The sequence below is a fragment of the Parasteatoda tepidariorum genome, chromosome X1 (genome assembly GCF_043381705.1).
Source record: "Parasteatoda tepidariorum isolate YZ-2023 chromosome X1, CAS_Ptep_4.0, whole genome shotgun sequence".
Lineage (NCBI taxonomy): Eukaryota > Metazoa > Arthropoda > Arachnida > Araneae > Theridiidae > Parasteatoda > Parasteatoda tepidariorum.
Genome location: NC_092214.1, coordinates 44,390,489 through 44,412,455, shown reverse-complemented (window position 1 = coordinate 44,412,455; position 21,967 = coordinate 44,390,489). Strand labels below are relative to the sequence as shown.

At 29.1% G+C, this 21,967-nt stretch overlaps 1 protein-coding gene across 4 annotated transcripts in view; it reads left to right on the top strand.

The window, feature by feature from the left end:
- LOC107447991 (CD151 antigen) overlaps nt 1–21,967 on the top strand; it is a 161,508-nt gene that overhangs the window by 8,094 nt on the left and 131,447 nt on the right. The window contains exon 1 of one of the 4 annotated variants that reach the window (XM_043051760.2): nt 2,565–3,090. The exons of 2 other annotated variants lie outside the window; for them this stretch is intronic. The gene's annotated coding sequence lies outside the window, so the exon portion shown is untranslated. Of the gene's footprint in view, nt 1–2,564; nt 3,091–21,967 lie in introns of those variants that run through there. One more of the 4 variants, XM_071187510.1, reaches the window with a different exon arrangement.

Genomic DNA, 21,967 nt, shown 5'->3' with positions numbered 1-21,967 from the left:
GTAGCGAGCAGAGGGCGGAGCCCACTAGTATATATATACACAATTTAAGAGCTTAGTGGAAGAAGCAGCTAAGTGACATTTTAGTGAATTTGAGTAAATGAGCTTTTAAGCTTATACGTTTTTTTTCCCCAATCTCTATGTCTTAAGTATGTTTGTGAAGACATAACTCACGAAGTTTTTGGGGTCTATTTATTTGATTCTGTTTTAAAATTTTTTTTAAATGATTTTCGTGACCTAGCATTTGCTTGTTTTCACGGAGGATTTTTAAAGTTTATCAACGAATATAATTTTATTGGTAAAGATAAATAAATATACATGCATTTAGGCTTAGATTCAAGAAATAAAATTTTAGCGACCTTATTTTGGAACAAACTGGCATCAAATTTTATCTAGCCTTGTTAGTTTGAAAACCGATCAAAAACGATTTAGAGATTGCGTGAGCTCAAATATTGCGAAGTAGATGTTTTACCGATATCTATCGCTTTAATTGGAGAGAACTTGATAATTTTTTAATTTTAAAAAATGTATTCTTTTATGTAACGCTGATTGTGGTCAAAATATTACGTTATTTCATTTCATCTAAAAGTATTTTTGAAATTGATAAAAAGTTTTTTTATTAGTTTCGATAGAAAAAATATCGAGGTATAGTTGCTGAAACACACAAATTATTTTCAATTTGTCACTAAAAGTTTGCTGTTTCACTCAAAAATAACGCATTTTAATTTATGAAAATGCTTATAAAACTGTTTCGGGTATTTTTTTTTTCATTGTGGTAAAACATGATCATGACTAGTTACGCTGCTCTCACTTTTTTTCATAATTTAGGTTACCACTTGTTACCGTTAACCACCAATCCACTCAATGGATATGCAGCTTTTTTCATTTTCAACTTCTTAGCCTTGAATCTAGAAGACAAAAGAACACCTGTTTAAAGAACAAGGTAGCATTCACATTGAAGAATTCTTTTAAGCGAAACTAATAAGCATTTGCGCAAAACGGAGATAAAGACCACGAAGACCTTTCGTGATTAGCCCGATGCCAATAGAGCTCTAAAATGTTTCTACTAAGGTATAATTTGCATCAGCACGGCAATCTTTGTTGACAATTGTTTATAAATACACACGCTATTCCCAGCATACATTAGATCCTAGTGTTAGCGCGGATATTCTCCAGTATTAAATGGACAAAAATGGGTTGAAGCCCTCATTTGCTATCGGGTTAATAATGAGAGATTTTCGTGGTTTTTTTCTTTCCGCATAACACCTCCCAGTGCCCGTAATGTCTCCCAGCGACCGGGCGAAACTTCTGCACCAAATGCGGAAAAGGTCAAATAAGAAAACACAAAAAAATAAAGGATATTAACAAAACAAATAAATAGATTAAAATGTGTTCAAATATTTGCATGAGGCTTTTATTTGGAGAGCCCTTTTTGACGATCTCTGAAAGAGATCTATAACCTCATGTAGCAGTCTTAGTGCACTAAAGACGATGCTATCAATGATTTATTCTTAGAGATGAAAGTTAAATAAAAAAAAAAGTTGTTTTAGAAAAAACTGAGCATCTCAAACACACAAATCAAGTTTACTTATTTTTATGATACAAAATTAAATGCAAAAAATACAATTGTTTATTTATTTAAAATAGTTCTATCATTCATAATTGGTAAATTTGTTTTTAGACAATAATTATGTCTGTGAGAATAATTTTTATTGACGCTAAATTTTGACAAGTGGCACCCGAAAAAATGACACTGACTAAAGTTAAAATCGTTTGCAAAAAATCATGTACCTTCTATATCATTTTAAAATCGATGGAGGTAACACCTAAGAACCACCACAATCTCCATTAACAGGGATTTTACTGCGGATTCACTGTATTTGTATTATCGTGGTTTGTTTATTAATACCACACTGTTAACTTAGACACATATATAACATAAAACGTAGAATAGATTTGGACATTATAGAAAGACACCATAGTATGTGATCTGTTTATCAATGAACTTTGTGGCGATTGTAGTTGGCACAAACTCTCTCTTTCCAATCTTAGTCACTGCCACAGTATTATATTTTCAAAAACATGTTTATCAGAAGTACAGCTCACTTAAAAGTTTCTCATCAGCAAAGTGGCTTTTTAAATCATTTGGGTTGGTCTGATCTGATTTAGATATTTCCAAAATTTGAGCACTCTTATTTCCGTTTGTATTATTATTTTGTGTTTTCTCAAATGAATACTAAGTGGCATCTAGCCTTGTAAAAATTTAAGCTTAGATTGAATGATATTTGCATATCTATTATAAAATTTTTTCTCCTGACTTTGTATAAAGTCTATAAAAATATGCATACACTTAAATTGATAACTTATAAAANGGTCGCTCCCGAGAAGTTTCACTGTATAACTATATAACTCTATATTTTCGAATGGAAGAAAAAAAAACACTTAACTGTGGAACAGCCACTTTACTGTGGAACAGCGACTGGTCGCTCTCGAGAAGTTTCACTGTATAACTAAATAACTTTATATTTTCGAATGGAAGAAAAAGATAACACTTTACTATGGAACAATGAGTGGTCGCTCCCGAGAAGTTTCACTGTATTACTATATAACTTTATATTTTCCTATGTAAGAAAAAAAATCTGATTTGTATCTAAAATATAAACATTTCAAAATTGTGATGTGCATTAATGTGACACGAAGAAAGTTGAAAATCGGCTTTGTAAAGCTTGAAAGTTAAGAAACAACCTCGTTACTGCGCATACTCAGTGTGAAATCTGTTATTATTGAGAAGGCCGCACTACTTTTGAGAATGAATGAAACTCTTTTTAGTGTATCTCGCAGTAAGAAACTCTTTTTGGTTTCTTCTCGCAGTAAAATTTCTTCAGTGGCTTTATGAGTTACTTGTTTTTTTCATAGAAAGTTTTATTTATAAAAACTCGGAGACTTTTAGTTTAGTGCATTTTATTTGGAATATTTACGAAATTGAATATTTGGATCTAGTTAAGACAATTTTTATTTTTGGATATTTTACTAAAGAAGATTATTTACTGCATTCACATAGAAAGATTGCTTCCAATGAGCTCATGTTTAGAGGTATCAATTTAAGTTAATTAAACTTTATTGTTATTTTTAGCTAATTTTAAGTTTTCATTCATTTTCTTCTTAAATTCAGTTTTAAAAAAAATCATTAATGTTTTATTTTGTATGATTTTATTTCCATGTTGTAATTTAACTTTATACGATGTTAATAAATATACTACTTGTAAAAATATGCTACTATATTCAAATCAACATTGTTCATATTAAATAATAATAAGAGAGAATTTTACAATTAGTTTCTGCTCTCATTTCTTAAATTTTATACCTTTTAGATAATTTAATGAAATTTTGATATTAAGAATCTTTAGTTTCAATTTTAATGGTAATTTCATATTTTAGAAATTCGAATTACTCAAAACTTATGCCGTAATTTTTCTTAAATATTGCGTTTTGATTTTCATTTAGAAAAAGTGTCTGAATAATTTCTTTTTTTTCTGAATTGTTGTTCAGAATTGAATAAAATAAATTTAACTAATTAATGAATAATTAGTTTAGTGTAATCTGACAGATCTTCGTACGAAATAAAATTGCATAAAAGCCTGGTTAGAGTCTTGAGAGGACACAAATTTCTTGGTGTCTTTTGAAATTTGTAAACAGTATTTTTTTTTTTCGGACTAAACTTCTGAGTAAAAAAAATTAAAATAAATATAAGCTTGAATTCTTTTTATATATTCATCTAAAACTTTCTTATGGTACAAATCATTTAAAAGGACTTTGCAAACGAACAATATGTATATTTTGTTAGAAATGATGATCAGCCAGCTTGATTTGAACATCCCTACCCGCAGACACCGGCAGTTTTGCGGGGGCGGGGTGCTCCTAGATTTTCTAAATTGGACACTGGATATAATTCAGTTTAGATTTGTTACACTTACAAAGTTGACAGATTAAACAATTTGGGTCGCCAAACATTTGTTGAATCAACATATATTTTATCGGTTATTTAAGGAAAATTAGCTTTGTTTTAATAGTTGAAATTCTTTTACTATAAAGCTAAGATTTCAGAGTGTTATATTCAAAGCTTCAATCTTTGAAATTATTACAAATCAAATTTCTAAACAGTTTCTAGCATTTTAAATTACTACTTTTTCTTTAACAAAATTATTAATCAAAGCTTTCATTAAATATAAAAAATTGGAAAAGTTATTTTTTTTTATTATTTGTTAAAATTATCGCAATACTTCATGCCGTACATCAAAAAATTTCAGATTCATGTTTGTCAATATATAATATTCGTACTTCAAACGTTTTAACTACTGTAGCATATAGCCTTAAGTCTTACAGAAACTACATGAACAGAAAAAAAATCAGAATCTGGAAGTCTTCTTTCCTAAATGAAAATCTAAATCGAGTAAATTTAGGAGTTTTTCTAACATTCATTTTCACAAGGAGGCATGGAACGAGAAAATAACATTTGATCAAAAAATATTAAGGGTGAATCAATTTTTAATTTTGCTGACTGTTCAAATCAAGCTTAAGAGGTTTTGATACACAAAGATGGCTTTTTATGAAAAACTTTTGACAAGTAAACAACAGTTTTAATTATTTCGATCGTATCAGGAATTTTTTTTGCAGGAGGGGGGGGGGAGGCATTCGCTACTTCGTCTAAATTTCTGATTAGTCATGAAAGCTTAATTCCCCTCGTCGCTGACTGAAAAAAAAAACTGGCCTACAAAATTCAAACTATTTCAAACTCTGGATAACTCTTATTTGATTTAATATTTTATTATTTTTAATTTGTGTTTTTTTTATTTATTATGTTTATTATTTTTACTGATGTAATGCAATGTAAGTCCAAGCACAATGTAAGCCCTTCACGATAGATTTCGAAAAAAGTGGATCGACAACTTTTTTCTTTCTATTACCAATGCTATGAATGCTAAATAGAATTCCAAAAAACTTATTAAAAAATTTGATTTCTGAAAAAAAAATTGCGATATGTAGCTTATTATACAAAAACTCTAAATATATAAAAATCTTAATTTTGTCACTTACATTGATTTTTTTAAATTTATTGCATGACAGTTTTTCATTCAATGTATTTATAAAATAAATTATTTTTTAATTCTAAGTAAACAGCCAGAACGGAAAATGTTATTTCATGACTTGGGAATCCCTGATATGAATAAGTAATAATTCTTTGTCTATGAGGTGAAACAAAGATAAGGTAACTACGCGTAGAAATGGCCTTTTCATCTGCCCACGATTCAGATCCTCGCAATAGATGATTCGTTTATTACTTTTGGCTCTGATTGATCCCAATGCTAACGTAAAATGAATTAAATATTAGAATGATTTAGATTATTCCTTATTGCGGTATAGCTAACCATGGGAGATTTCCAAGGTCCCCTCTACGCGACGCAGAGGTGGCTGAAGCAAAAACATGTTTGTTCCAAAACGTTATTCGGGAATTCCCCGGTCTTCTGATTAAGTTTCAAAATTACAAGGTTGTGGGGAGCCAAAAGAGCTACATACCGATATTTAATAATAATTATAAGCTTGTCAAATACATGACTATTTAATTGGACACATTTGTAATAAGATAGGATTTTTATCAATTTTCTTCTGAATTTACAAATTAGTTAGCTTGTATTTGTTATTGATGTAGTGACATGTGGCTGCAATTAAGCGAAAACGGCATTGAAACATTAATCTTATAAATAATCAAAACTACTTACGTAAAAACACGAGGGCTAAGCAACTACATTAGTACACGTACCGTTAAATCAGTATAAAATTAAGTTTCTAAGCAAAAAAAAAAAAAAAAAAAAAAAAAAAAAAAAACTAAGAATTCAATGGAAAAATGCTATTTAAAATTTACTAAGGTTTGTTTCATTCTTAGACATTTATACATGATAAAATAAAAGTGTAAGTTGAAACTCATAAATGTCTAAATTCTCGAATATGCATTGTAGAACAAGGAAACACTTTTAATATTTTTTAAACACGCATTTTGGGCTTTGTCAAATTTCTTAAACTCTCATTTTAAGCTGTTTCCTTTTTCTTAAACACTTATTTTGTGCTGCGATCAGAATAAAAAGTTCACCGACAATATATATTTTCTTTCAGTCTCATTTATTAGATTTATGAAACACCTCGAGTTAAGAAATTTAGTCACGTACATGGATGTACTAATACTTTTCAAGCGTTCCAACAGTATTATGTTTATAAACAATAGCATTTCATTGATTTTAGGATTGAAGAAGCGAGCATTTAATGCACCTCTTTTAGTTGACCTCTTTTTATGATTATGCGCCGCTTTGGCTTGTTGTCAAAACACTATCACTTGTTGCCCAAATTACGAAAAGTTTTCCAGATTAACATCGAAAGATTGTAAGAGATCAGAAAACAATGAGCGAAATGTTGTTGCTGTAACAATCGCTTGTTTTCGATGCGTGAAAACAATGGAATATGTGATCTTCTCTGGAGAAACGTTTAATCCTATTTGTAATAAGATAATACATTTTTCAGCCGGCCTCTCATCGCGAAATATGTTGAAAGGAAAAACTGAGAATTATATGAATTTATTTTTTCCTTTGACTTAAGATTAAGTTCATGAACATGATTTAAAATCTATTTACATCTAATTTGTTGTGATTATATACTATTTTTCTGAAATAATTGAGTTAATAATTGGCAAAAAAGTTTTTTTTTTAATAAAAAATGCACATCGAAAAATAATTTTTGTCAAAAATCATGGATAAGTTTTGCCATTTTTGAGAAAATTTCGGAAACAGCTAATTCTTATGATATTACCATATTAGATTGTTAAATGGTGGAAAACACTCTGAAAAACAAATTTTTCTGTATCATACATGAATTTTAAGAGGAGGGTCCAGGGGAGGACGCTACTTGAAAAATTCACTTTGGATGAAACTTTAGCTTTTATTTTAAAAATAACCGTCGTTGAACAACTAATTTTGAGTTTTTTTGAGTTTACGACAGCCTATGTTTAACCCTGTAGCAATTTTGAACCCAAACCAGAAGACAAGGGAACTTCTGGATTGAGTATTGAGAAAAATTTGCTTTTGTGGAAAACTTTTTGATGGAATTCACACGCATTTGCGTTACATGGAGAGGAAAACCACGATAACCTCCCACGGTTTGCCTGATGGTAAGGGAATTCTAACACATGATCCGTCTATCACTGAGGATATTTTACGTCAGCACTGTATTCGACCTCGATCCAGCTGCGGATTTCGTATCGATCAGCTATAGTTGGAATTTGAACCCGGGCCACCTCATTGGGAGGCGAATGCTCTTTCCCCTGAACCATCACAGATATACATTAGAGATATTCAGCTGTCCAACTCTTAAAATAATAAAGTCAGATAATGTCAAAAATAAAACGAATTTCAAAATAAAGCATATCTTACATACTAGTTGAACAGCACAGTGGCTTAGTGGTACGTGTCTGTCTGGAAGACGCCTGCCGTTTGTTTCGATTAGAGCTGTGGAACAATTTTTTCATTTCTTTTTTAATATTTTATTTTCTACTTATAAATGGAAATCTAATATATATTTATTTTTTTAGTTATTAGATGTTACTTGGCATTTCAATAATTTGACCATGATCATTCTATTTAAAGTTTGAATATAATGATTTAATCTTTCAATTAAATGATCATGGTTTAAATAATAATGTTTATAAACAGTAATTGGAATAATTAAAAAGTTAATTTTAAAAGGATTTCTAGAAATCGTATTGGCACCACTCAATTTTGCGTGCCAATGAAGCATTTACGGATATTTGCCTAATTAATAAAGCAAAATCGCGAATAAAGTTCTCATGTAAACTGTATATTAAAATACCAACAATCGTCATGAATTTCCATCACCAGTTTTAATTTAATGTATAAGATATGATTGGTACGTTTTGTACAGTTTCTGAATATTTTATCTTTTAACCGTAGTTGAACAGCTGACCCAATTTCGGGTTTACGACGACTAATGTTCAACTCCGTAGCCTTGTAATTTTGAACCCAATCCAGAAGACTAGGGAACTCCTGTATCAAGTATTTTATTTTATAACCGTCGTTGAACAGCCGATCCTGATTTTTGGGTTTGCGATTACTAATGTTCAACTCTGCAGCCTCGTAATTTTGAACCCCATCCAGAAAACAAGGGAACACCTGGATCAAGTATTTGGAGAAATATGCCTTCGTGGAGAACTTTTTGATGGTACTAACCCGCATTTGCGTTACATGGGGAGGAAAACAACGAAAACCTTCCACGGTTCGCCTGACGGTAAGGGGACTCTAACCAGTGATTCGTCTACCACTGAGGATATTTTACGGCAGCTCTGTGGTCGGTGCAAGGTTGATGCGGAATTCGTATCGATCAGCCATCGCTGGTATTTGAACCCGGGTCACCTCATTGGAAGGCGGACCATTCATAATATTGAGGAATTTTTTGAGTTTTAATAATATTTACCTTTCAGCAAATCAATTTCATGATAACAGTCATCTTTTTATTAACTGCGCTATAGGCCAAATAATTGTTTTAAATTTTTATGATAATTATAATCCAGACTATTGTTCATAAAACAAAATATATAAAGATATTAGTTACTAAAAATCTAACTTTTAAACTGCTAACACAATGGTTAAAATAATAAATATTATGAATTCATTAAAATTCATATTGTTACGGTAATGTAATTGGATGTCAATTAATATTTAAAAAAAATGCAATAAATACAATAGAATAATTTATATTGTAATTAATATCATTTGTAAACAGAGAAAAGACAGAGGAAAGGAACTGTAGGAATCGAACTCCATCACTTTGTAATCAGGCATGTACGCTACAACAAGACCACTGTGCCGTTTACGAAGTTAAGAACTAGTATATCAAATGTGCTTAAATTTTCAAATGCGTTTTTCTAGGAATTTTCTTTCTAGTGCACTTTATTATCTAAAGGAATGAACATCCTTAAGGTATACTATACTAATTTAACAAATTTTATCCCAAACTGAATTTTCCAAGTCGTGCTCTCCCTTCGTAACACTTTCGGCATGCGCAACACTTAGCATACTGCAATATATGAAATATTTTTGAAGCTTTGCTTGCTTACGATTATTAAAAAATTAAGGGTGAATTCTTGAGGTTATTGGGAATAGTTTCATACCTTAGCGCTAACTACAATCACTTAGGCGTCAAAGAGTTTTCATGAAAAAAAAAAATTATGAGAGAAAAAAAAAACATCTGTTGTGGCTTGCCTGACGCTGTCTACGAGTTATTTCCTCCAAATTACTCTATTTCCGTGATTTTTTTTATTTTTATTTCTCACGTGTCATTGCCAATTCATTGCCGTGTCATTGCGACATTTTCGGAGCAAGTACCAACACGGAAATCTTTCCAGATGATTAATTAGCAAGCTATAACTAGATAATTAAACAATATCTTGTCATTATCACAAATATAGTTTATAAATAAATATTTATTTTTTCTTATAAGATCTTTCGACCTTAAGGTACCTTTTTTTTCCAAACATGGTTTAATTCGATCTTTTTCATACTTTCTTTTTCTTTTCCGTTAGACTTAGTTTATAGCACCGTTAGATCAGCATGCCTCGATTACGTAATACCGTTCGTTTCTCACAGTACAGCCAATCCTGGCTCTTGTAAAACTCTCCACCCCGAAATATTCATTTTTTTTTCTCTTTTTCTTTTCCCCCTGCTTCAGACTTACATGACAACATTGTTTCATGAGCTCCTAAATTACCTGGCGTTTTCATTTGGCGTGGTATAGCCAATTTCGGTTTTTACATTATGAAACTATAAATTTTTTAAAGCATTTTAATTTTCTGATTTTTATTTCTTCGTGTTAAATTTTCCAGCAAAAAAATTATGTTTTTTGAAAATCAGTAATAAAAGTTAGAGTGTAAACAATGTGAACTCGTGTCATTTTCGAATTTTTTTTATATTTTGCATGCAATATATCTGTAAGCTGCAAAAAAGATTGTATATATATATATATATGATATTTAAAACTATCATCTGTTGACCGATACGTTGTTTATCAAATAAAGTTTTTTAAAAAATTACCCTTGTAAACCTACGACGGTGTATTTTAAATCCGTATAAAGGGCATTCAATTGAAACACAAAAATTTTAATTGTTTTATTTGGGACGCATCATCGAAAAAATTGCCGACCATTTTAAATTAGTTCTGACTTGCACCTGTTATGCAAACTATTAAAACGGTAATTAAACTTCGTTTTTTTTACCCTCAACGCACATTGATCAAAGTTGCAGATCAACAGAAGATTGGCTATCAAGTACTATATCTGAACTGAAAGCTGAACTTTTTCCAAATGTTTATATCAAGCTATTATTTAGTATTGTTTTTAGATAGGAGCTTAACAAGTATCAATTATTTTAACTAAGCTGAATATATGAAAGCATCTAATCGCTTACGTGAATATCACATTTTTTATATCGCATTGAACAATCTTTAACAATGCTCTCTTGTATTCTAATTATATTGTACCAAGACTTTCAAAACACACACACGTACGCACGCACAAAAAAAAAGTTAAAATGATTTACATTTCCTAAATTTAACTTGAAAGTAAAGTAGAAAGTAAAAAAAAAAGTTTAAATAATACTTTTTATGCAAATTATTATTTATCTAAGGTTTATTATGAAGGTTTTAAGATGAAAAATGCTCGAACACACAATTTTGATATTAAAATATTACCGTCTTTTGCATTTTTTAAAATAACTACTTTTTTACGGCTTTTTGTTACCTGAATAGATAACTGTCTTTTTAGATAAAGAGCTTAAGTTTTAATTATCAGTAATTTGTGTCTTTGTAGAAAGGATCGTTGCAAATGACTATAATTCATATAATTAGTCTTCGCCACGCAATAAAACATAAAACAGGGAAATTATTTTTTTAGGAACATTCTCGTTATTCTAATAGTCACGCAAAAGTTTTCATTTATGTTGTCTACTTTTATGATTTAATCGAAGTTATGTCGAACGGGAACGCCCGTCAGAAAAATGATCTTATCAGCTCCTCTTTTCATGTTTTTGTACATCATTTATAGTAGTTGGTAATTTAATATAATGATTTAGAATCTAATAAAATTGCATAATATTTTTTTTTTAATTTTTGCCTTTTTTTAATATGTAAAGATAAAATGTCCTATTTATGAGAAATTTTTATTTTTTGAAGAAATCGTTTATAGAATCGATATCTAATAAACACGGAAAGATCGAAAAAAAAAAACTGTAAATCCCCATTTTGGTTTTTATTGTTGATATTAAAATATTATGAGCTTATAAAGTGAAATACAAAATTGCGTATACATCAAATTTTCTTAACTAATGTTTCAGAAACAGTTAATTGTCTTTAATTCTATTTTTTGAATTTGATATAGAGCAATTTTTTAGTGAGCTTTTTATTTCAGACAGAGCTCAAACTGTGAGTTTAAGAAAAAGAACACAGCTCAAAATGCGTGTTTAAAAAATGAGCATAGCTCGAAGTACGTGTTTAAGAAAAAGCTATTTAAAAAATAAGCATAGAATTTGATTCAATTTTTCTAATTTCTTTCATGAAAATTGTTCTTTTTCTAAATAATACCACTAATGAGTCAAAACAAATTAATAATGTGGGGATAGAGCTTTCGCCTCCGAATGAGATGATCCAGGTTCAAATTCCAGCAATGACAGATTGATACGAATTCTGCTCCTGCCTCACATACAGAGACCACAGTGCTGCGCAAAATATCCTGAGTGGTAGACGGATCATGGGTTAGAATCCCCTTCTTGTCGGGGAAAATCGTGGGAGGTGTTTGAGGTTTCCCTGTCCTTGTAACGCAAATGCGGGTAAGCTCCCAGAAAAGTCCTCCGCGTAGGCTAGTTTGACCCAATGCTGGATCCAGAAGTTCTCTAGTCTTCTGGGGCACAAAGTTACAAGGGTTAAAGCCTGGGATTTAAAGGTTCTAAGTTACAAAGCCGCGGAATTGAATATTGATAGTCGTATTTTCAGAATTAAGTCAGCTGTTCAACGCCGGTGATAAAATTAAAGAATGTAATGTCATCCATTTTCCTAAATCACTTAAAAAAAATTTAAAATTAGTATTTTTTTTTGGAAAAGCATTTTAAAGTCAACAGTTGCTTTTACAAGGTTGTCACGGAACCTATGAATTTATTATAGTGGTATTAAATTTAGGTTATGCAAATTTAGATTTTTAAAAGCCACTTTAAAGATAACTCCTGAGAAGATAAATCTGTATTATACCAAGTCACTTTAACACAGGAGTTTGGTATTTTGCCTCTTAATGATTATGCTTTGTGTTTAAAAAAATAAGTACGAAATTCCTCGTTTAGTTGTTAATTTGTATTAAAAATTTAAAATGCGCATTTTTCGGGTGTCCATTTTGTTATAAAAGTATTTTGAGCTGTGTCCAGAATAAAAAGCTCACCCACGAAATATATTTTGTTTCACGAATTTTTGTATTATCAAGGCCATACTCATAGGACACGAGATCGCAGGACAATTACATCAAGGCCCAGAACTGCCGAGGGCCCAGTTGAAGTTCCTTGCAAAAGTGTATTGTTTTATAACTAAAAATACAATTTTTCAGAATACTTTTGTCTGCAATATTAAATATATTGTAAACGTATAGTTTTAAGCAAAAATATGTACCAATAAATCAAGTGCAATTTAATATTTTAGCAGTAGAGTTTCCGAGAATCGAAGTATAAACTACAATTTTAAAAATAGCTTTCCTAAAAACTTGCAAAATGTGAAAATAAAGATTTTGTATTATGAGGAAGGGGTTCGCAATAAATTTTGTCAAGGTATAATCTCATGAACCCTAAGCATAACACTGAGCAAACACTAAGCATTTTGTCAGTTATAATTTTGTCCAAAAACGTGCGTCTAGTGTCCGATTATTGGGATAGCATAATTCAAATTTTTTTTTATTGTACGTTTTAATTGTGTAAATTGCATTTATATAATTGGAAGAGATTGTGATGCATATCAAAATGAATTTATTATTTGTGAAGAGTGATAATACAAAAAGCTAGATTTTCTATCAGTAAACTTATTAAATGATGCCCAATAGGTTTTTGCACTCATAAGCAAGTTGTTTTGAAACTTATAAATATAATTTTTTAAATATACTTTTAGTTGACTGAAGGCGAGTTCAGAACCAGTTACAGTTCTTAAAAACTACACCAAATAAGCCAAAATTATAAATTATGACGACGGTTCCCAAGAAGGTTGGTAGGGAAATTCAGACTTTTTTTTAGGACAGTGATAAATTTTGAAATATGTAATTATATTTTTATTTAATCAATAGTCCTTTAAAAAAATATTTCAGTTATATGCCAAAAAAGAAGTAAAACGTTTAAAATAAATATTTTTTCTAATAACTATATATTTAATAAATTATGAAAAGAATATGCATGCATAAAAAAATGTATTGATATTTTCTATCAAAACTTTTAATTTAGAATAAATTAATATAATTCAAGCTACAGAAATATGAAATAAATAATTCCAAGAAGCGGAGATATATAATTGATAATGTAAACACTTCATTTGCTTCTTAACTTATTAAATAATGACTTTTCAATCTAATTTTATAATTTATGAAGTGTTTACATTACCAAAAATAGAGCAATATGTTTCCTTGACAATCATTGACAACGTTGTAATAGTTTTTTTCGTTTTCTTTCAACGGAAATCATAATTAAAATTTTCTTCATTTTGAATTTATACATACACAAAAATAAATACAATAAAACTAGACTAAAATACCAAATGTGTTAAACTGCCTAACATTAAATCAAATTTTAGACTATTATTGATAAAATGGGAAATTTTTTTTTTAATATTTCCATTAAATGTTTTCAAATTAATTAGTAGTTTTTCTTAGGTTAATACGTTTACAATCACTAGTGAACTTCCGGGGTCTCGCTAAAAGAAGGTCGATCAATTAGGGTTCCATAGCAGAAAAAAAAAATTGAACTGCTGAGTTAAGATATTTTGATACGCATCAATCGTTTTGATTGCAACAACCTATCAATGATAGAATTTATTTTTTCTATGTTGATAAAATATTTAGCTTCATCGATTGTATTAAAACGCATTTTCTCTCATTCGTAAAATTCTTACTACTATTTACGTTAGTTTACTCGATTTTTCTTTTTACTAAAAAATATCTTACAATTTATCCTGACAAATTAGTTCTTTCTTTTTACGGATATTAGACGCGGAATAACTTTATTTCGGAAAAAGTTTTTTTATTCGAAATAGAGGTGGCGCTGTTGCTACTTCAGATTAAGGAAGTATTTCGAATATCACTGCTTTTTTTTTATCTCAAATTTTTTTTTTTAATTACAAAACTCATAAAGGGTAATTTTTAGAAAATATTTCGCCAATTCAAATAATTGTATAACTAATGTTGATTTTTTTAAGGATACAAATGCTACATGGGAATTCTTCATGAAATATACTCCAAATAAAATTCTGAAAAGCATCTTCGCTTTGATTAAGATAACAAAATTAATTCAAGGGAAGGGGATTTCAAAACTTTAAATGATTTTTGGAATACATTTCTGAAATTTAGATTGCTAAATTAAAAACAAAACTTCAAAAACAACAAACAGATTAAAAATTTTTAAAAATAGGAAATTGCTGATAAAAAGTTTTTGAAGTTTTTAAGTGCACAAATTGGATTTTTAAATTTCTTGCTGAAAATTTTGAAATGCTTAGATTTGTTTTTGTATGAATTCGAAAATAAATGTGAGTGACAATTTAAACGAAATGAGGTAGGACGTTTTCTCTAAAACTCAGTGAATATTTTCTAGTGTTAGCTTTTATTTTGGTTGCTTAAAAAAATCAAAAAAAAAAAAAAATCGCAGATACGCAATTTTTGATGGTAATAAAGATATTTAAATTATCAGATTATGAAATATTTTTGTTCTCTTAAACATTAATTTGAAATTTTTAATGTACATAGTTCTTTGACAAATATTCTGAAATATATACTAAGCATAATGGTTGTCCATTTGTTGTAATTTATTATTTGGTCTATAAAAACAGATCTTTTTGAAAAAGAGAATTTAAAAATCCTTCTGTAAAATTTGCCAAATAATATTGAATCTTGTCATACATATTGCTTGTACTTTTTCAGAACTTCTCCCTATTTTTGTTAATTGAAAAAACAAGTATAACATACTTGCCAACTTCTCCCGTTTAAACGAAAGATTGTTTTTAAAGATATTTAAAGTGGATGAAAATTTCACAATTCATAATTTAATTGTTAAAATAGTAAATTTGATTTATAATGGTTTTGACTACCAGTATATTCAACCAATTTAAATACTTCAGATCTGTGAATCGGTCAGAGAATTTTTAATGCTTGTATTACTTTAAGTTATTTCGTTATTACTTAAAACATTAGGGTGCCAGGATTTTCGCATAGGTATTTGTGTCTTAATTAATAAATAAAATTAAAGTTTTTTTTTTATAAGAGTGTAATTTACTTAGGTTTAATTTGAAGTTAAAAACTGTTCTCAGATGGTAATATTGAGTATTTGTTAGAAATCTCTATGGTATTTATGAGCAATAACTGATGTTATGTGAAAAACATAATAAAAAGTGAAACCCTTGGATTTATTACGTCATTATGAAAGTAGTATTAAAGCTTTTAAAATCTCCCCGGGAGTATTTATCAAGTATGACCCCATTTACTTTAAAGAAATCAAGGCAATAAAATGAATCTAGTTCTACATTTTTATTTCGTCTTGTGAAATTATTTTTTTATTTTGGTTAGATTTTGCATTGAGATTGTTGTCAGACAATTCCCATGAAAGGGAATTTATTTAATACGCTTTAAGTAAAAACCGAATAAAAGTTTAATTCCGTGCCAAAGGTTAATTCTATACTCAAACAAAGCATAAAAATTTATTATTGGTTTCACATAGCTAAACATGCTTTGTTTACTTATGTTCACATTAAGGAGGAACATCAGTATGATTGCCTCATATAGCTTGTTTAAGTAAGTTTATTGTTCACATAATGGATGAAAATAAAATATACATTTGTTTACATTATTCAAAATCAGGTATTTTAAATTCATTCCCTAAGGATTCATATCCTCTAATATATACACTTTTGGTGAAATACTTTTGCCAGTGGTAGCAGCAGATCGTAGGTGAGCTTTTTATTCTGGACACAACTTGAAATGCGTGTTTAGCACTAGAAAGATTGAAACTTAGTATATACCTATATTGCCCAAAAGCAGTCAAAATGACTGGATTTTGAAAGAATAACTTATGTGTGAAAAAATTTGTTTAAAATTAATTTTTAATATTTTTTTATTATTTACAGTTTTATAACAAGTTATTAGTAAATATTAACAATAAAAAAACTATATGTTGTACAAAAGGTCACTAAATTCTTAGAAATTGTGTCATTATATACATAATTGTTTTTCTAATTGACGCAGTCAAAATGACTTCCTTGGGCAATCTAGTGTTAAGAAAATTGATACTACTCGAAATGTGTGTTTAACAAGGTTTTTCGAAGCTCTGTCACCAAGGAAAGTAAAAAAGCCACAGTTTAAGTGCCTTACACTTATATACTTTAAGCTATATATATGTTATCTTTCCGTGGAGAATCATCTGGGATTTAAAACGGATAAATAACTTAAATATTTTAAAAATTATTATACTTTTTTTTAACAATCGCCAACTTGGCGACATTTTCCCACCTAGATGAAAATTATCACACTCACTGTCTTATTCTCAGTTTTTACAATTTACTCAGTTCTCAGTTTCAGCAATTTACTCAGTTTTTACCCCACGTTCATTTTCACAAATTGTGGCTTTTCTCCATATTGACGTTTTGCACCAATTTTAGAATAAGAATAGACAGTACTTGCTTTAGATAGTCTAAACTTGTCTTAACAGACATGAGCAGCAGCAGTTATGAAAATAGAATATTATTCGCAAAAAGGCATAATTTCATATGACTTACCTTAATAAAACAGCCTTAACAAAATTGACACAGCTCGAATGCATGTTTAAAAATATGGACACTGCAAAAAATGTGCCTTTTCAATATTCAACCCAAATTTGAGAGCTAAACGGGGAATTAGATGCTTACTATTCTGTACTTATTTAAACAATAAGTATAATTATTACGGGGCAAGTCCCGGAATTCGAGATCGAGGTGGCTAGGTATATTATCCATGCATCTTTTCAAGCAATTCTTCTTATTCAGAACTCTAAGCGATAAAGTGAGTTTTAAAAATCTGTATTCCAGCAACATAAACTTTCTATCACTATTACAAATTTAAAACAATCTTGTAAAAACAACTGTTGACTTGTGAAGTCGTCTAAAAATGAGACTAATTTGGTCACAGTGCTGGCCAAAATAATAATATGAATGAATAAAATGTATAATAAAAAATAAAGTAACAATATCAACTAAATTGAAATAAAAATATTTATATATTTTTATTTCAATTTAGTTGTAAATCTAATTTAGACTCACAATTTAATATTACTGGAAGGTTAACCTAAAAGGGGCTAAAAAAAGCTATGATTAAACGTTGCTGTTGGTTGGTACTCCTTTGGCCAGCTTTCTAGTAGCAATTTTATGTATTTATTTATTAGTTAATGAGATGAAATAATTTCCGGACTTCGTTCTGAGCGTGAAGAATTGATATATGGTTTTAAAAACATGGTTGCTAAAGATACTCCTACAACCAGCGGTAACTTATACCACCAAATGTTATCTAGTGTTCTGGGAGTGAAGAATTGATATATGGCTTTAAAAACATGGTTGCCAAAGATACTCCTACCTAAAACCAGGGATAACTTAGACCAGCAAATATTATCTAGTGTAAACTGTTCTTGAACTTTGAAATGTTTCGTCAGAGGTCGGAGGAGGGTATCTTAATCAATAAATTATTTATTTTTATAAATTATGTCTATAAAATTTTAGTAGACAATAAAATTTTAGTTATAAAATTAATATTGTATACGTTATAAAATTTTAGTAGACAACTATTCGCAAAAATAATCTTAGAAAGAAGAAAGCTAATATGTTTATAATGTCAAAAATCTTTAAGAATGTTCTTCAAAAAGAGATTTGCCTAATCGTTTCTTTGGAGATGGAGTTTCAAAAAAAGCGTCGGTCAGAGAAAAACTGGATTTAACTACTTTTACTGACGTGAACAACTTCTCTTTGTGTTTGGTACTCACAATACAAATGCGTGCATGACAATGCTGCATTGGTTTTTTCCATAACAATTGCACAGCCGAAAAGTCTTTCATGTAAGTTCAGGGATTTTTTTTATTAATTTCAAAATTTTAAAAATTTTTTATTAATTCCGTTACTATCCAAAATGATCAAGAATCCAAAAGTCAGGAGTAGAAATTTCAGCATTTTCCTCAATATGTAACCTCATATGTCATTTCCTTAGTAACGTTAATCGTTTTGACATTCAGTGAGGTTAGTGAGAGGTAGGTAAAGTAACCCCAATTTTCCCAATAACGTGAAAATTAAAGTATAAAAATTCCGCAGTTATGTACCTCCAATTGTGTTTTTATTAAACACGTATGAAAAACTTATCAGCTGTTCCTATGGGTTTCTCGAGCCAAAATTGCTAAGATTTTCAAATTTCTTGCACAGCAGTCACTTAATTATTTTCATAATGCTTTCTGCCTCAATCTTGTTAACATGACAACCAAATGCCTTGATTTTTTGTTGAACTCTCAAAGGTCAATGAGTAACAAATTTTTACCATCCAAAATTCTTTAATAGAATGGTCACAGTAACCTCTTGTTTTTTAATTAAAAGGGATTTAAAAAAATTAAAAAGGTAATCAATAATTAAAAATTAAAATGGCAATTGAAAGGGAATTTAATTTTTTTTTTCTGAGTACTTTTTTTTTTATCCAATAGCTAAACTGATTATTCAAAATTTATTATGTTCTCATTAGAAAGTTTACTTCTTAAATTTTTTTCATTACAATTAATGAATTATTTTCCCGTTTATAATATATATTTGCCGCATCCGGGCAAATTTAATCTGCAATCGAACTTCCGATTTCTAGGAGATAAATAAGAACGTTCTATTTAAACTAATTTAACTACTTTAAATTATATTCCTAACTAATAAATTATATCTCAAATAAAAAAATTTTCGACTATTATTTAATCATAATGAATAATTAGAAAAATTAGTTTTGAATAATGTTTCGAGTCTCATAATTGTGCATTATATATATATATTTTGATTCACTTAGTTTCAGAAATAATTTGAAATACATATGGAGTGAAATTATTTAGAATCTTAAACTCTTTTGACCGTTCTCCAAACTTAACTACTATTCGGACCATATTTTCCAGATTACGGATAAACTCTAAGTCTATACTTTTGAAGAGCAAGAATTCCTATTCGTCTAAGGAAAATTTTTTTTTTTTTAAAAAGTACGTTTGTGTGTCTGATTTCATAGCTTCAAATAACATCTGCATAAATTGACACATTTGAAGCTCGACAATTAAACGATAGACAATTTAACGATAGACAATGAAGCATTGAAAGCAAACTCAGATCTGCATTTTTGTTATTATGTTCATCAAATTCGAATTTATCAGAATCGAACAAAGCTAACCACAGACGTAAATATATTTATATATATTTTGTGTGCTCGTGTGTATATGTATATATTATGTATGTTGCGTATGTGTATATGTATATATATGTGTATATGTATGAATGTAATATACTATGAGATACTAAATTTTATATTTCATTTTTTGTTTGATTAAAGTGACAGAGAATAATGTATTTGCCCTAAACATTGCGCAGTAAAGAGTTAAATAGCAGAAACGTCAACTTTTTTGCTAACAATGCGCAAACATAGAAAGATTTTTTTAAAAATACATTCTTAATGCCAGTCCTCGGCCTCTGGTAAAAATCATCAAACTCTTGCTTTGTAAACTAGGACCTTGCTCCACTAAATCTCACATTCAACTACCAATCCTCTCTCTGCATATTTTTTCTAAAAATCAAAATAGGTTAAAAAATTGGGTAGCTCAATCTGCTCAATCATAGCTCAAATCTGCATATATTTTAGAGTACACAAAAAAGTACTTTATAAAAGAATTCTTTTTTAAAAATAGAGTTAAATCATAAAAAAAACAAAAAAATTGAAGAATAATTACATAAAAGCAAAAAACTTCGAAAATGAATCTTACTTAAACTATTATTTATTTTATGAAATACAAGGGTAAAATTTATATACACTAATGAAAATAGGTAAAATATTTGCAAATTATTTATAAGGAATGAAGTTTATTATGATAAACTTCAGAACAAGGATCGAGGCAAAGTTCCATCTGCCTCGCAAATCGTAGCCAGAAATCACTTTGGTGCAATGATTCCCCAAATCCCTCACCCTTTGCATCTTTGCTTCTTGCCAGGCATCTTTGAACTTTGAATGATGCTTTGAAATGCTGTAAAACATGCTTTTATATTTCGCAGAAATCTGGACAATTAACGTCATCGATTAACACCAATCCAAGTAAAGAAACATTACAGAAAAGCAGAAATAATCCATGAATGGGAGAAGAGCGGTTTGCACAGTTAAATCAATGGGAAAAAATGCCTCCAAATTGCAAAAATTTGCTACTTCTACGTTGCCCGTGGTAATTGCGAGATACACTACAAGAGGGTTAATAATGAAGGAAGTAATTGTTTTTCTAATTCACCCAAAATATTTCGAATAAGTAACAGCCCTGATAGCTGATCTTACATAAGATTAAGAAATAATTATGTAGTATTTGCAAATTAATAATAATAAATTGATACTTTTCGCATTAACTTAGTATAGTACATATATTTTCCCTGTGAGTGGCTTAATTTGTTTCGATAAACTGAATCAGATTTATTAAATTGCACCCATGATTATGAAACATTTCTTAGAGAAAAATACTTTTCTTTGTGTGTATGAAAGTTGACCATTCATTTATTGTATTCTAGAGCAATTTATAATATAAACTGTCCTCTCTCTTTCATTGTCCCAAAGTATCTTTGGCACACAAAAATAGATTTTAAGTAAATCCAGATGAACCTTCATCCGAAGATAGTGTGTAAAAAGGGCGTGGTTACATTCCAGTAAAACTCATCTGTCTTCATAAATATTGCGTTACTGCATAAATCACTAGTACAAATAAATAAATGGGTATTTTTTAATAATGTTTTATTCTGTCCTTTTGTTGATGAGCGTGTCAATTACTAAATTATAATTGAATATTAGAGAATGGGTTTTTATTATTCAATATTGAAATAATTTAGCAATAAATAAAATTTTAAATTACAATAATAGAAATATAATTAATGCGACAAGAATGAAAGTAGTTTAAACTTTTAATTAAAAGTTAATAGAATGCATTCAACGTTTGTTTGACACCGTTTCAAAATTTCAAACTGAATTAAATTATGCAAATTCATTTAATTGCTAGAAAGCAAATATATCAAATTTGATAATTAAATATGTTAAAAGTGAAGCCAGTGGTTGTAACTTTTTTTTCCTCTTTTAATTTTCATCCGCTAACTTGAAAATTTCTGCTTTCGGTTTGATCTTAAAATTCTTTCAAAGCATGATAAATAAATCACTTTCTTTTTAAATATCAGTAAATACCAAATTTTTATAATTCAAAGAGAAAAGGACAAAAAAATAAATAAATCGGGATATAAAAACGAAATACTAATAGAGCAAGTGATCGGTGAGTATTTTATTTTGGACACAGCTAAAAATGCGCGTGTAAGAAATTGTACATAACATAAAACGTGTGTTAACAAAATGGACAGAATACAAAACGTAAGT